This window comes from Ambystoma mexicanum, chromosome 3p (assembly GCF_040938575.1).
Source record: "Ambystoma mexicanum isolate Mex_15411 chromosome 3p, UKY_AmexF1_1, whole genome shotgun sequence".
NCBI lineage: Eukaryota > Metazoa > Chordata > Amphibia > Caudata > Ambystomatidae > Ambystoma > Ambystoma mexicanum.
The window spans coordinates 1,088,807,031-1,088,821,006 of record NC_090925.1 but is presented as its reverse complement, the minus strand read 5'-3'; positions in this window follow the sequence as shown (position 1 = coordinate 1,088,821,006).

The window sequence follows — 13,976 nt, the reverse complement described above, 5'->3', positions numbered from 1 at the left end:
ACACATTGGTCATACCACACTAACAGCCCTGTATCAGACAACATCTGCAACACCAGCCCTCACAAATCACATCCTCATTTGACACTAATCCCTAACACCCAACCTGACAACGCTACTACGGCCTATAAACTCAAAGGTGCTCTCATCAACGCACAATCTGTCCAAGCACATGCATTTGATATTGCTGATCTCATTGTCACAGAAAACCTGGACTTACTTGCAGTCACGGAAACTTGGCTGCACGCAGCCTCTGGTCCCTCTCTGACACTAGCCATTCCAGACAACTATTCCATAATCAGGTGTGACAGGGATACCAACCAATCTAAGGGTGGCGGCTTAGCCGTCATATTTAAGAGCTCGCTCAACATCAGAATTGCTAATAGCCTTCAGATACATTCAGCTGAATCTCTATCTCTCAAACTGCCTATTTCGCCCAATCATACAGCCACAGTCCACCTCATTTATAGGCCGCCCGGCCCCACATCTTCTTTTGTAGAAGACATCTCCTCTATCCTAGCATCCGGCGCTAAGCCTAGCTCCCAAATTATTATCCTGGGTGACTTTAACCTGGGATACCTGGACAAGAATGATGCCAAAGCCACAGATTTAGCAAATGTCCTGACTGACTTCGGCTTCACACAACACATCTTGGAGCCCACCCACATTAAGGGTCGTACTCTCGACTGGGTTGCCGACATGAATTGTGCTCTCAACGATATCTCTGTATCCCCTTGCGCATGGTCTGACCAGCATTTAATTTCATTCTCCATTAACACTAGCCCTCCTGAGGACACACACAACCTCGCCCCTCCCTCGCACACAGGGAATAAAAAAGACATCACTGTTGAGAAACTTTTACCACTCATCTTCCCTTTATTGAACGCGGCTTCTGAGTCTTGCTCTGACCCCACAGCGTTAGTAGACACCTATAATCGTGTCATGCTAAAAGCCCTCAACACTATCGCCCCTATCAAATTGCGTAAACAAAAACCACGGACCCACTTGAACTCCTGGTTCACACCGCAACTACGCGACTTACGCAAAGAAAAAAGAAAAGCCGATGCTATTTGGAAAAGTGTGCCTTCCCTAGCCAACAAAAATATCCTTATGTTAGCCACCCTTGCCTACAAAGAAGCTATCCTCACTGCTAAAAAGGAAGCATACAATAAAAGGATCACCCAAGCCCGCTCTAACACCAAGGAACTATTTAAGATACTTAAGGAACTTGAGTCCCCAATTGCTCCTCTCGATATGTGTACCCCTGACACTGAATGGTGCACAAATATCCAAAAAGCTCTACTAGACAAAATTACCATGCTCCAGGCTAAAATCAATGCAACAAAAAAAACTACCTTTCAGGCTCAACCAGCGCTACCCTGAATTATAAAATCCAGGCGCCTAAACACGATCTTAAACCATTCAGCTTCTCTCCCCTCTCTATTAAGGAAGTAGAAAACATCATAACTAAACTCAAACCCTCCAACTGCCAAGGTGATGCATGCCCTGCCGTCATCATTAAGGAGGCCGCACCTGAGCTCGCACCATTTATTACCTCTTTCATAAATGCTTCCTTTGAATCTAGCACTGTGCCTGACAACCTCAAGGATGCTTGGGTCATACCATTAATTAAAAAACCTAATCTGGACCCCAGCAATCCTTCAAACTACAGGCCCATCACCACCGTGCCTTACCTGCTCAAAATCCTCAATCGCGCAGCCTATCTCCAAATCCAGGAGTATCTCAAACGCAACAATCTTCTAGGGCTTAGACAATCTGGTTTCCGTCCCAGGCATGGCACTGAGACAGCGTTACTAGATCTAAAAACCCAAATCGAGGACCTGAAAGACAAGGGCAAAATGGCGCTCCTGCTCCTCCTTGATCTTTCAGCAGCCTTTGATTTGGTCGACCACCAAATCCTCTGTCACCATCTCAAAATTGCCGCCCACTTCTCGGACGCAGCTACTTCCTGGATTAGCTCATTCCTTGCTAACAGAACCATGAGGGTTTTCTCTCCACTAGCAGCGGCTGACCCATCCCACGTCCCTTGTGGAGTCCCTCAAGGATCTTGTGTATCTCCCACACTTTATAACGTGTTTACTAAACCACTCTTTGATATCCTTGATTATCTGGGTGTCTCATACACTAATTATGCGGATGACACCCAGATACTCATCCCTATCACTGGTGATTTTGTAACCGACTCAAAATCTCTTAATTCAGTCTACACCGTCATCCAGGCCTGGATGGCTTATCATGGGCTCTGCCTTAACGACGAAAAACGGAGTTAATCATCCTGGGCTCCCAAACTAAACTCTCGAAACTCGACGCCAACTACAAATCCTTCACTATTGATGGGAATGACATCAAAGTAGCCAATGTCACCAAAACTATAGGAATTTACCTCGACTCCACCCTGTCCCTCACTCGACAAACTAATGCAGTTGTCTCTGCATCTTCCTACACTTGTAAATTGATTACAGCCTGCAGGCCATTCCTGACTCCGGACAATTGCCTGACACTTGCTAGAACCCTCATCCTATCGAAAATCGACTATTGTAATGCCCTCTACCTTGGGACCAGCCAAAGAAACCTGGACAAACTCCAGATCACGCAAAACAACGCCATAAGGGCAGCACTTAACATACCTAGACGGAATCACATTTCCACTACTAGACGCAACATTCAGTGGTTACCTATCTCTCACCGCATTTCACTCAATACTTGTGCTTACCCACAAGGCACAGAACAACGCAGCTCCTGCCTACCTAGTATCACGCTTCTCTCAACACACAGCCACCAGACCACTGAGATCCGCCCAGGTTCACACACTGGACATCCCCAGCTTCAAACTACGCTCTGCTGGAAGGTCGAGTTTCCCGGTCCTTGCTGCCAAGCTCTGGAACTCACTTCCCAATGCCCTAAGGAACATTCCGCACTGCCACGCCTTTAAAGCCAAAACTAAACTTTGGTTACTGGAACAAGATACCTCAGCCTCCATCCCTCCATCCATCTGCTGCTAGTGCTGTTTTCTGCACGGCTGACTGCACCTTGTGACTCCTGCACTCCTATTTGCCTAACGTGTATAGGTTCGCCACCCTGGCGATTCTGTTGTAACGTAAACTGACTTGTTGTAAATATATCCTGTAACTTGTAACTGCATACAGCTTGTACCTTCTCCTGTAACCAGGTACCTCTACATTGTTGCTACGATCACTGTTACTATCACCTGTAATTGCATACTGTATCACCCCCTCTGTAACCCGTAACTTCACTTCTGTAACCTGTAACTTCCCCTAAACATGCGCCTGCAAGCCTCTGGGCAAGGCGCGCATTACAAATAAATAAAATACAAACACAAATACTGTCTCATTCATCTTCCAACTGTATATTTTAGGTTTTTTCTTGGATGAGAAGACATACATTTTAGTTTTGTCCACATTAGCACTCAAATTGTGGGCTGCAGCAAAATCTTAAAAGGCATGTAGCTTACATTGCAACCCATAAGGAGTTGAATCTAATAGGAGATTATTGTCAGTGAATGCCAACCAGTGCAAACGTGATGTACCAATTTTAACAGCAAAAGAGAATATGGTATCCCATATCCGATCAAGATCGCAAATGTAAAGGTTAAATAAGATAGCTGCTAGTGTAAAGCCCTGCTTGAGTCCAACCAAGGTAGATATCGCATTAGTAATACCTCCTTCCTTGGTGATTCTAATCTGATATGTCGTACCCAAATGAAGATTTTTGGATCCAAGATATTAAATAAGAAGGAATACCCATATGGGCCATTTTCTTCCAAAGAATATTCCAGACCACTGTATCAAATGCACAAGTCATATCAATAGAAGCAATGTATACAAGCATACCATTACTGGATTTGGAGGCGGCTAGAAGATGAGAAAGATAAGTCGCATTAAGCGTAGTTCCCATACCTTTTCTGAAACTGACCTGATATTTAGAATAGAGATTGTGGATATCAATGTACTTCTCTAAATGAGATAGGAGAATGATAGAAAATACTTTAGATGTTTCATCCATCAAGGCAATGGGTCGATAATTATTTGGGTTTGTCGGATCACCTTTTTTATGGACCAGTATAATTATCGCATTATGTCCAAGACTCAGGTATAGTGGAGGTCTTTAGGGCGAGGTCGAATTTCACTTTGAGTATATGATCCAAAAGAGCGGGATCACTCTTTAACACACAAGGGGGAATACCCTCTGGTCCAGCCGCTCTTGATGGATTAAGTCTCCCGATAGCCCATAGAATATCTGATACTCTATCTCAATAGAAGAAGTATTGTCACATTCAGGGTCGGTATAGATAATATGTATACATTTAGATGGCAAACTCAATTTAGTACCAATATATAGCTCCCAGGTTGCAGCTAGTATACAGGAGTCAATCACTGGTTTATAAGGCTTGGCTTGCTTCAATAGTTTCCAAGTTTCTTTGGACTTCTGAGCACAGATAAACTTGAGCATCTCAATGTTATCATTGTTATGAATTGCTATACGATGCCACTTAATCCAATTTCTATACCTTTGAATAATCAATTTTTTTTAGAAAGATAATAATTAAAATGATTTGAGGATTTCAAAAGAGTCTGAAGTTCAGTATTCCTAGCAGATTTAAGATTTTTAATTTCAAAACTGAATTGGGGATCCCCTATGGGTTTGGCTTTACATTGCGTTACATATATTTCCACGATAATCTCAGAGATTAGAGAAGAAATATAAGATTCATATTTAATAGTTTGTAGCAGATTAAAGGATTGATAGAGCTCAGACTTCATGTGCCAAGAAAGTTCCCTGGTCAGCATGTCACAAGTGACCTGGTTCCATCGAAAAGATAAATTACTTCTGTCAGATTTTAGCAAACCAAGGTGCTCAATGACTAGCAGGCGCATAGCTTCATTAGTTAGAACAAGTTCAATAGTCGCCTGGTCACTGCCATGCATTGAATGTATAATTATGTCTGATGCACAGTGTAAAGCACTTTTTGAGATCCAAAAGAAGTCAATCATGGAATGATATGAACCTTGTTTCCATGTGAAATTTACGTTTTTCTTTTCAAAGGGTATAAGTTTCAGATCCCAACCAGAGAAAAATGAGACCTATTGGTCACCATTAACGGCCATCAGAGTGTCTATTCCAGTACCATCATTTCGTATATAATTATTTGTAGTACAACAGCAGTTAAAATCACCGCCAATAAGAACAATGGTAGACGGATAGTATAGCGAAACATATTCCAAAATGTCATCTAGGTCATTGAACATACTATCTAATGCAACCTTAGCAGGATTCCAATAGATATTAATCAAAATGAAGGACCACTGAAGATTTAAGTCAGAGGTTAATAAGACAGCCAGTATGTGATCAAAAGAAAACCGCATCTTCGAAATGCATTGTAAAGCATTATTAACTGCTGTGGCCAATCCTGCTGACGGGCGACTGTATTCAGCTTTGGTGGCTTTAACACAAAAGGTTTCATAACCAGGGAGTAAAAAGGTAGTGACCTTCATCGTCTCTTGTACCAAGACCACGTCAGGACGCTGAGCAAGAAGGAGGTTGGAGAAGACTCAAACCAAATTAACATATCCATACATGAGTTCCTCGACAAAAATGTAAGCTCAGTACAACATTCTGGTTAACACTGCCCTGCAGGCAGCCCACATGGCACCATGCACTTGTGAGCCCCAACACATGTCCCTCCCACCATCGACGGCCACCTGCCAGCAGGTCCCGACTCATGTCCCCCACCGACCAACCCACCAGTGACGGGAACCTGCCACCAGGCCCCGACTCATGTCCCCCGTGACGGGAACCTGCCAGCAGGCCCCGACTCATGTCCCCCACCCACCCACCAGTGACGGGCACCTGCCAGCAGGCCCCGACACATGGCCCACCAAACAACATGTCATAACAAAACAGACCCATGGCCCTAATTCCAACCCAAATCCTCCCTGCCCCCCAATACAAGCATGCAACCATCCACTGCACCCACTCCCAAATTAGCCATGCCATGAGAGTCTCAAAAGTACCAGCATGGATGTGCATGAGTGTACAACAGAGCCACACAGTGGCAACACATCACTGAGGCAATGCTCATAGAGACATGCACAAAAACCAATGAGAGTACACCACACCAATGATGAAGGAATATGACATGTATTGAAAAACGTAATGAAATAACAAAATGAAAAATCAAATGTGCAAATTAAGAAATAATGAAAGGAAAAAAATGAAATTAAAGAATTCCAATGTAAAACAAAAATCCACAACAGGAAACTAGAAAAGTGGTCCATTGCCATTGTCCATATAAAGTACATTAAAAAAATAAAAACCATTGCTCCATGGAATGTCCAAAGAAAGAAAGTATGTACAAGTCTGCAACTATATACAATGGAAGTCCAAATGGTCCATGATCCACAAACAAATGGAAACCTACAAAAAAGTGCAATGAAGAAAAAACTATATACATAAAGTGGAGCAATGTCCATGAACTCCAAATAAAATTATTAAACAAAGGAAGCCTAACCCTAAAGAACTATGTACAAAGGCGGCGGGCAAGTCCTACGGCTCACTCTTTGATGTTCTGGGCCAGGGCATCATCAAACTCCTCTTCAACGTCCCGCAGGCGGGCCTCTTCCCTGGCCTCGAGGTCTCCCAGGGATGCAGTCATGGCCTGTTCCAACTCCCTGCGAGTTGCCTCGAGGCACTCAGCCCGCCTCCATGCCCTGCGCATGGAGCTCTCTGCCCTGACCATAGTGAGCCGTGCCTCCTCTGCCCGCCACCGCTCCGCATCTATCCACTGGCCCAACCGCTGCCACATGTAAGACACTCCCAATCCAGGGTCCTCCTGCCCTCCGGCTGATGCCTGCCCCTGTGATGTTGATGGCCCCGAGCCATGATGCCTCCCACGCTGAGCCTGCTGCTTCCTCCGACCCAACTGCCTCTGTCACCACGACGGCATCCGGGATGATAGAATCCACCGGCGCCATCGTGCACATGCTCTACCCGATGATGCCGGCACATCCTCCATCCGCTGGGGTCCAGTTGGTGGGGTGGCCACCCCTGCTGGACCTTAGACTCCCGACTGGCAGGGATGGGATCTCCACCAGGCTGGCTGCATTGGTTGGGGCAGATCCACAGGGGGCCCTGGTGGCATCTGGGCCAGAAGACGGCATGGAGAATGAATGGTGTATAGTGTGCACAGAGGAGCGGAGGGCCGCAATATGGGCCGACACATGGAGGAAACCCCCGACCACGGTCCCTCCCAACTGGGCCACGTTGGCACACAGCTCTTCGTGATGACATGGGTGGTCGCCCCTGGAAGCACGCACGTCATTACAAATGTCACATGTGCGCAACGCGACACCAATCAGGACGGACTCAATCCAGTCACATGTCCCCTCGTCCGCAGGTAGAGGAGTGCCAGATGACGTGGACCTCCCACTACCTCTGGACGGGCCTGGGAGGGGGCATCCCTGCTGGTGCATGATGATGCAGTCACAGTGTCAGGGACTGAGACATGCACAGGCACCTCTGCAGCGACCTGTGCTGTCTCCTGGCCCTGCCCCTGGACTGCACCACTTGCACCAGTGGCACCACCCCTACCAGGCCCCATGTGCGGCTCTGTAGCGGCCTCCTCCTCCTCTATACACACCAGCAACCTGGATGGCTCCGCACCGTCTTCCGCCGTTGCAAGCGCCTGTCGGGACTCATCCGCCCCTTCCGCTCCCGCTGCAGCCGTAGTGGCAGACGCGGCACCAGTCCCCTTGCTCCCGGATGATGGAATTTCCTGGGAGGGTGATGGGCCTTGCGTCGTCGCCCGTTGGAGGCATCTCTGCCGCTTTCCTCCACAGCGCTGTCCCCGCCCTCTTCTTCACTCGCCGCTGTGTAAAGGGACACATTGAACACAAGCATCAGGGTACTGAACTATAGTCCCCTAGACACAAAGAAATAGCACATGAGTGGCACTGTCAAACGTCACTTCCATCAAGTCCCTCCACAACACATGGGTCAGTGCAGGCAACACATATGCAGCAACAGGCATGGCATATGCAGCATACATTGGCATCCATGTCCAAGGCACCATTGTTGCATCCGATGGTCGGCTGATACTCACATGCATCATAGGACATGATGGTCACATGAACACACATCACTGGAGGGTCATGCATCTGGCCCGGTATACCCCCAGACACAGTGGATACAGGGATGACTAGGCTGTATCAGTGAATCAACACATCGTCAAGGACATGTGTCATGCATCCATGGCGCACACACTACTCAGACACACGGACATGTACATCATGCATGTCCATGAAAGCAGCACACATCTCTCACACCCCAAACATGTGAAAGTACCGACACAGGCATGCATACATGTGTGTGTTCCGTGTGCTGCTCCGCATGATGCATTGTAACACATACACCATCCATGTGGGTCACGCCTGACTGGACTCACATGCAGCACCATCATGTCCCTGCACACACACATCCAAACATGACCCATTTCACACATGCAGCCAAGTAGCTGACTACCAGCACACTGCAACATGCCCTTTTTTAAATGTGAATGCATGGCCACTTACCGCTCGACTCCAGACGGGCCTGCATCCTGAGGATCTGGTGGTGAAGTACTCGGCGAATGCACTCCAGGACCCTCATCTGCTGGGTGATAAGCTGGACCCGGTGCCCCACTGCATCTGCTGCTTCCAAGAGGCGCCAGGCCTTCTTGAGGGTCCTGGACTTGTAGTCTCGGGGTGCCACACCCTCTGCGTTGATGGCACCCACTATGTCCTTCCAGATCCTCTTCCATCCTTCCTTGTTGGTGCGCGATGGTGTGAAGAGGGCATCACAATGCCCCAGAAATTGCTCCACCAGGATACCAACTTAATTTTCACTGAAGCTGGTAGCCCTCTGCCTCACTGCTGGGGGGTTGCCACTGGTGCCGAAAGGTGTTGTGTCAAACATGGCAACCCCCGAGGCAGGTGTGGGTAGGCAACTGAGTCCTGGGGCTGGGCTGTGGAGTGATGGAACTTCAGTCGGGAGTCTTCTGTTCCAGCAGGAGTGGTCACAGCAACTGGACCCCTGCAGATGGCAGATCTGTAGGCACCAAAAGGTAGGGCATGGTGGCAGCAGGCAGGCAGGCAGCAGCAGATGGCTCATGGGAGGCTGCTCAGGGCTCTGGGGGGCAGTAATTCGGCCTTCGGGCAGGAACGTGGTCTTCCGTGTGTTGTCGCATGGCCAGCTTGATACAGAGTGATTTGGCATGTGAAAAACAGCAGGTTTGCGTAAATTCTGAGGAAAGGCCCTTAGCGCGTAAGCGCGTAGGTGATGTAACGTGTGCACGGGTGTTTCCCTCGCCACGGGTTGAAGGTCCCACGTGGGTTTCCATCGCTCTGTACGTGCTCTTCGTGGGAAGCGGTATGTGTATTCCGGGGGTGCGTGTGGACTTTTACATGCGTTTTCACTAGCGCGAGTGGGGTACGTGTATTCTGGGGGTGCGTGTGGACTTTTATACGTTTTTTTGCTTGCGCGGGCAGGGTACGTGTATTCCGGGGATGCGCGTGGACTTTTACACACGTTTTCGCTAGCGGGAGCAGGTACGTGTATTCCAAGGGGTGCGTGTGGACGTTTACATGCATTTTCGCTAGTGCGAGCGGGGTACGTGTATTCTGAGGGGTGCGCGTGGACTTTTACACACGTGTTCGCTAGCGCGAGTGGGCTACATGTATTCCGAGGGGTGCGCATGGACTTTTACACGCGTTTTCACTAGCGCGAGCGGTGTACGCATATTCCGGGGGGTGCTCGTGGACTTTTACATGCGTTTTCGCTAGCGCGAGCGGGGTACGCGTATTCCGAGGGGTGCACAGGGAGTTTTACACGTGTTTTCGTGGTTGGGGGGCTGTATGCTGGTCCACTGGTTTTTGCGCCATGTAGGGGATTTGTGCAATGTTTTTGGCGCACGGGGCGGGTTTGGGGCGTAACTTGCGCTGCTGCAGGGTCGCTGCACTGCTCTGCACCACGGCTGGTTATGGATGTTGAAATCCATGAATATGCTGTGCGCTGAAATGGGTTTTGACGCACACGGTTGGCGCAGACTGCCGCACGCGCACTCTGTGGGCCAGCCACGAGCGCCACTTGTGCGCTGAATTCTATGAATTGCCCCCTAAGTCTCAGGAGGGGTGTTAGTGATCAGAAGCCCACAATGAGCATACACAGCAAAGAATCACAAATTACTTTTAGACAAGTGTATATGAAAGACATCTATACATGTATTGTCGACAGGACTAATAGATACAAGTAAACTTTAGTTATGCAAAAACAATTACCACACACAATAGTCTACTATACAGCATGTATACAATATGCTTCATAATGTGAAAAATGAGGAAAACACAGCGACAACCTGTAAAGCGAAGGGTTTCTTAACACGCTAGGAGCACTAGACAATTTTTCAGAGTAATTCCCTAACTTTCTAGTCCAGTCCTGAGAAGTAGGTAGCCTTGTGCTCAACATTGCAGTAGTGTGCCGGTGAAGCAAAAAGTGGTTCTTCTTAGGAAGGCTCTAGCAAGTCAGGAAGGGGCCAGAGGCGATGAAGAATTGGTTGCCTCTATTCGTTTAGGATGTGCCCTTGGTGGCATATCAGTTTTCAAAAGGTGAGAATAGCTGGGGAGTGAAGGCTAACCCAGCCAATATCGAATACCTTAATGGGATATCTATGAGTAAAAAAAATCGGTTGTGCCTGTCCGAAACGTCAAGTGATGCAAGGGCTTGATCCATGTAGCAAACTAGACCCATGAAATAGATTTAATGTCTGCGATGACATGCTTTTTACCCCGGTTTCATCAAACTTATTGTCGACGGAATGCACCTCCAACTCATACATATATAAAATATATACCTTATTGTAACAACATATTGCGTCTGCTAGGGGGAGGCTGTTAGGACTGTTTTTTCTGAAGTCCAAATGAGAGCTTAGTAACAAAAATTCTACTGAGGCAGTCCAATACTCCAATCTTAGTATAATGCTGTACCACCTGAGTTCAGGGTAGCGTAGACAGTTTTAGGAGGGAGAGAGGGATGTTGAATCAGTACAAATTAAATTGTAATACAAACGGTCCAAAGAAACACTGAAACTCTATGTATTTTAAAAATAAATGGTATATTTAAATATGAGTAGGCCCGGATAAATCTTGGGGGAAATAAGTACTATCACATTATATGTAACCGCATTTATAAAAACACAACACTATGCTTGAAGGTAAACAGACCAAATCATCCAATCTTATTTGGAAGTCCTAACAGGAGTTCTTGGGAAGTCAAATCCAATAGTTACTTTTAGATTACTTTCAGTAATACCAGAGTAGTAGACCCTATCAGTTAACCGTGACGCCCAGCAAGAAATCACATAGTCTAACTGGACAATACATGTTTCTGATCTAGTGATATTCATATACTAGTCACAGTATAAACCCATAACTCTGATTTAGGATAACCCAGTTTTTCTAGGGGAGTTGGACCTAGGGGTGTAATATTCAATTACTTTTGTTCTTCAGTTCACAGACTAAGAGAAGCAATAACTTTAACTTATTTTAGTATAACACAGTTACATTCAAGGTAAGTGAAACCGATACTCTAAGCAACGGTCAGGCAGTTGTAGCCTAAGACTCTTTGTGTGGCTGTCTAAAACAGACCAGGGAAAGCAAAACCCAGTGTTACACTATATGAATGACCCAAAGTTATTCTAGGTAGGTAAAACCTAAGGTAGACTTGTTTCTGGACAGGCTAACAGCAAGTCATGACAAGCAAACCCCAGTTGGGGGACACTTATACAATTATCCTTACCGGAATAATAAAGTGAAAGCAACAGCATTACTTTTGCGGAAGAGGCACAACCAATTCACAGGTGAGCAAAATAACCTTATATATACTTTCCAGAAAGGCAGGACATTTATAAGGTAAGTAAACTAACCATTTATATACTTTTCAGAAAGGTGAGAACATAATTTCTTATAAATGTGAAGACAGTTGAAATCCTTTAATGACGTCTAGGTAAGCCTTTCACATCAGTTAAAGTATTCAACAAATTACTGCCACCAGCCATTAATTGGAAGTTTGTACGTGTAAATAAATGTTACATTTATTTAAAATGAGAAAGGGCATACTCAGTATCACCACACACTCAAGGTTGTGGGTGCTGGTCTCACTTAATAAAATGTAAAAGGGATCCAAAGATCTTTTCTACCCGTGGGAAATCTAGTTCTCTCAAGGTTAGCCAGAGAAGGTTAAAAGTGGAGCACCTAAGGCAACCTAGCAACAACAGGCACTTATTACCAAAAAGTTGTCAAAGAGGATACATTTCAAACAACACTATGGACACTATGCAGAGCTATGAAGATCCCAAAAAATCACACCCATAAAAAGAGTAAAATATTCTGTGAGTGTGAAAAAAGGCTCTCACTCAATGAGGTGTAGACAAAATAATCCACCAGTAAAGCTAAATGTTGTGGAAGTTCTGGGGTTAACACAGGTCAGGACGATTTATCATTACTATGAAAATCTAACCTAACAGAGGCCATCAGGCAATTGCCATGGATTGCATGTGTAAATGGTGTTTGGGTCTAGCAGAGGGTTTGACAGACACCAAGCCTCACTGTATCTTTCACAGATGGTAAATATCCATTTGCAAATCAGACTTTCTCCCACCCAAATGGGCTGTGCAGCACCGATGTGCTAGGGCAATTCTCTTCTGAACAATAGTACCAATAGAAACCCCAGACATGTGTCTTCTAGAGAGAGGATAAGTAATATTAATGAAGGAAAGGTAAAAGATGTACATTAATGCATCATAAAATGGATTATAGCGGTGTAAATAAATACTTTGTAATACATTATCTAGCAATGAAATTGCAAGAGTAATAACATTCAATTGTTTCTGTACAGGGAACATATCTAAAATGCTATTGTGAGCAGATTTTGAAGACAGCTACAAATCATTTAAATCCAGAAGTCAACCTTTCAAGAAGTTCAGATTTTTGGAGGACAAGGCTCGTTTTCAATGTTTTGTGGCATTGTATGTGTCGTGAGAACAAAATCAGGATCCATTCCATGAGTATGCCTGGCCCACACAGTCAATGTCAAATCTTTCACAAATTCAAAATCCATTTCCTGGTATATTGGCTCGGCCACCCATTGTTTGCCTCGTTTTGTAAAGTCCATGAAGTAACAAAGCATCCCTAATGTTCCTGCAGTTTTTGCTTGTTCCCTCCCAACGTTCTCATTGTGTGCAACAACAGCTAGTCTTGTTCTGGGCTCCATGTCATCTATGCCGAAATGCGACATTTTGGGCCTGTACTGAACACCTCCAAATCTCCAGTATGACAGAATTCTGTGAGTCCCTTCAGGTCTCTTGAAAACGTTTTATCGTACTCAATATTCTCAAGTGCTTTGTGTGGAGGGGAACATGGCACCAACCACTTCTTCTTGCATTCCTGCTCCTTCGATAAAGGTCCATGTGCACATTTGTGGAAATGTTGGTTTTCTGTCCATGAGTGTACATTGAAACAATGGTGCATCAATGAATGCCATTTTTCAAGTAGAATTTATAAATATCCATCACAAGTTTTGGAGCTCCACCAAAGATGGTTGCTGATAGACTGACACCACTTTAAAAAGGTTTTCCGAACCCTTTTTTTACCAGCAGCTGTCATTTCTTTATTGATTGATTTGGAAACGTACCACACATGAAATTGATGCTTATAGTGTGGAAACTGCTTTCGCATGGCCTTGGCTATTCAAACGTGCCTATCAGTGGCTATCAGGTCTATTTGCATTCCCCTGGATTCCAGATGTTGGATGGATTTAATGAAACCATGTTTCTCCATGGCCACAGACAATGTACGTTCAGACACCTGCACAATGATCGAACTCACAATATTTTTATATTCTATGGTCCA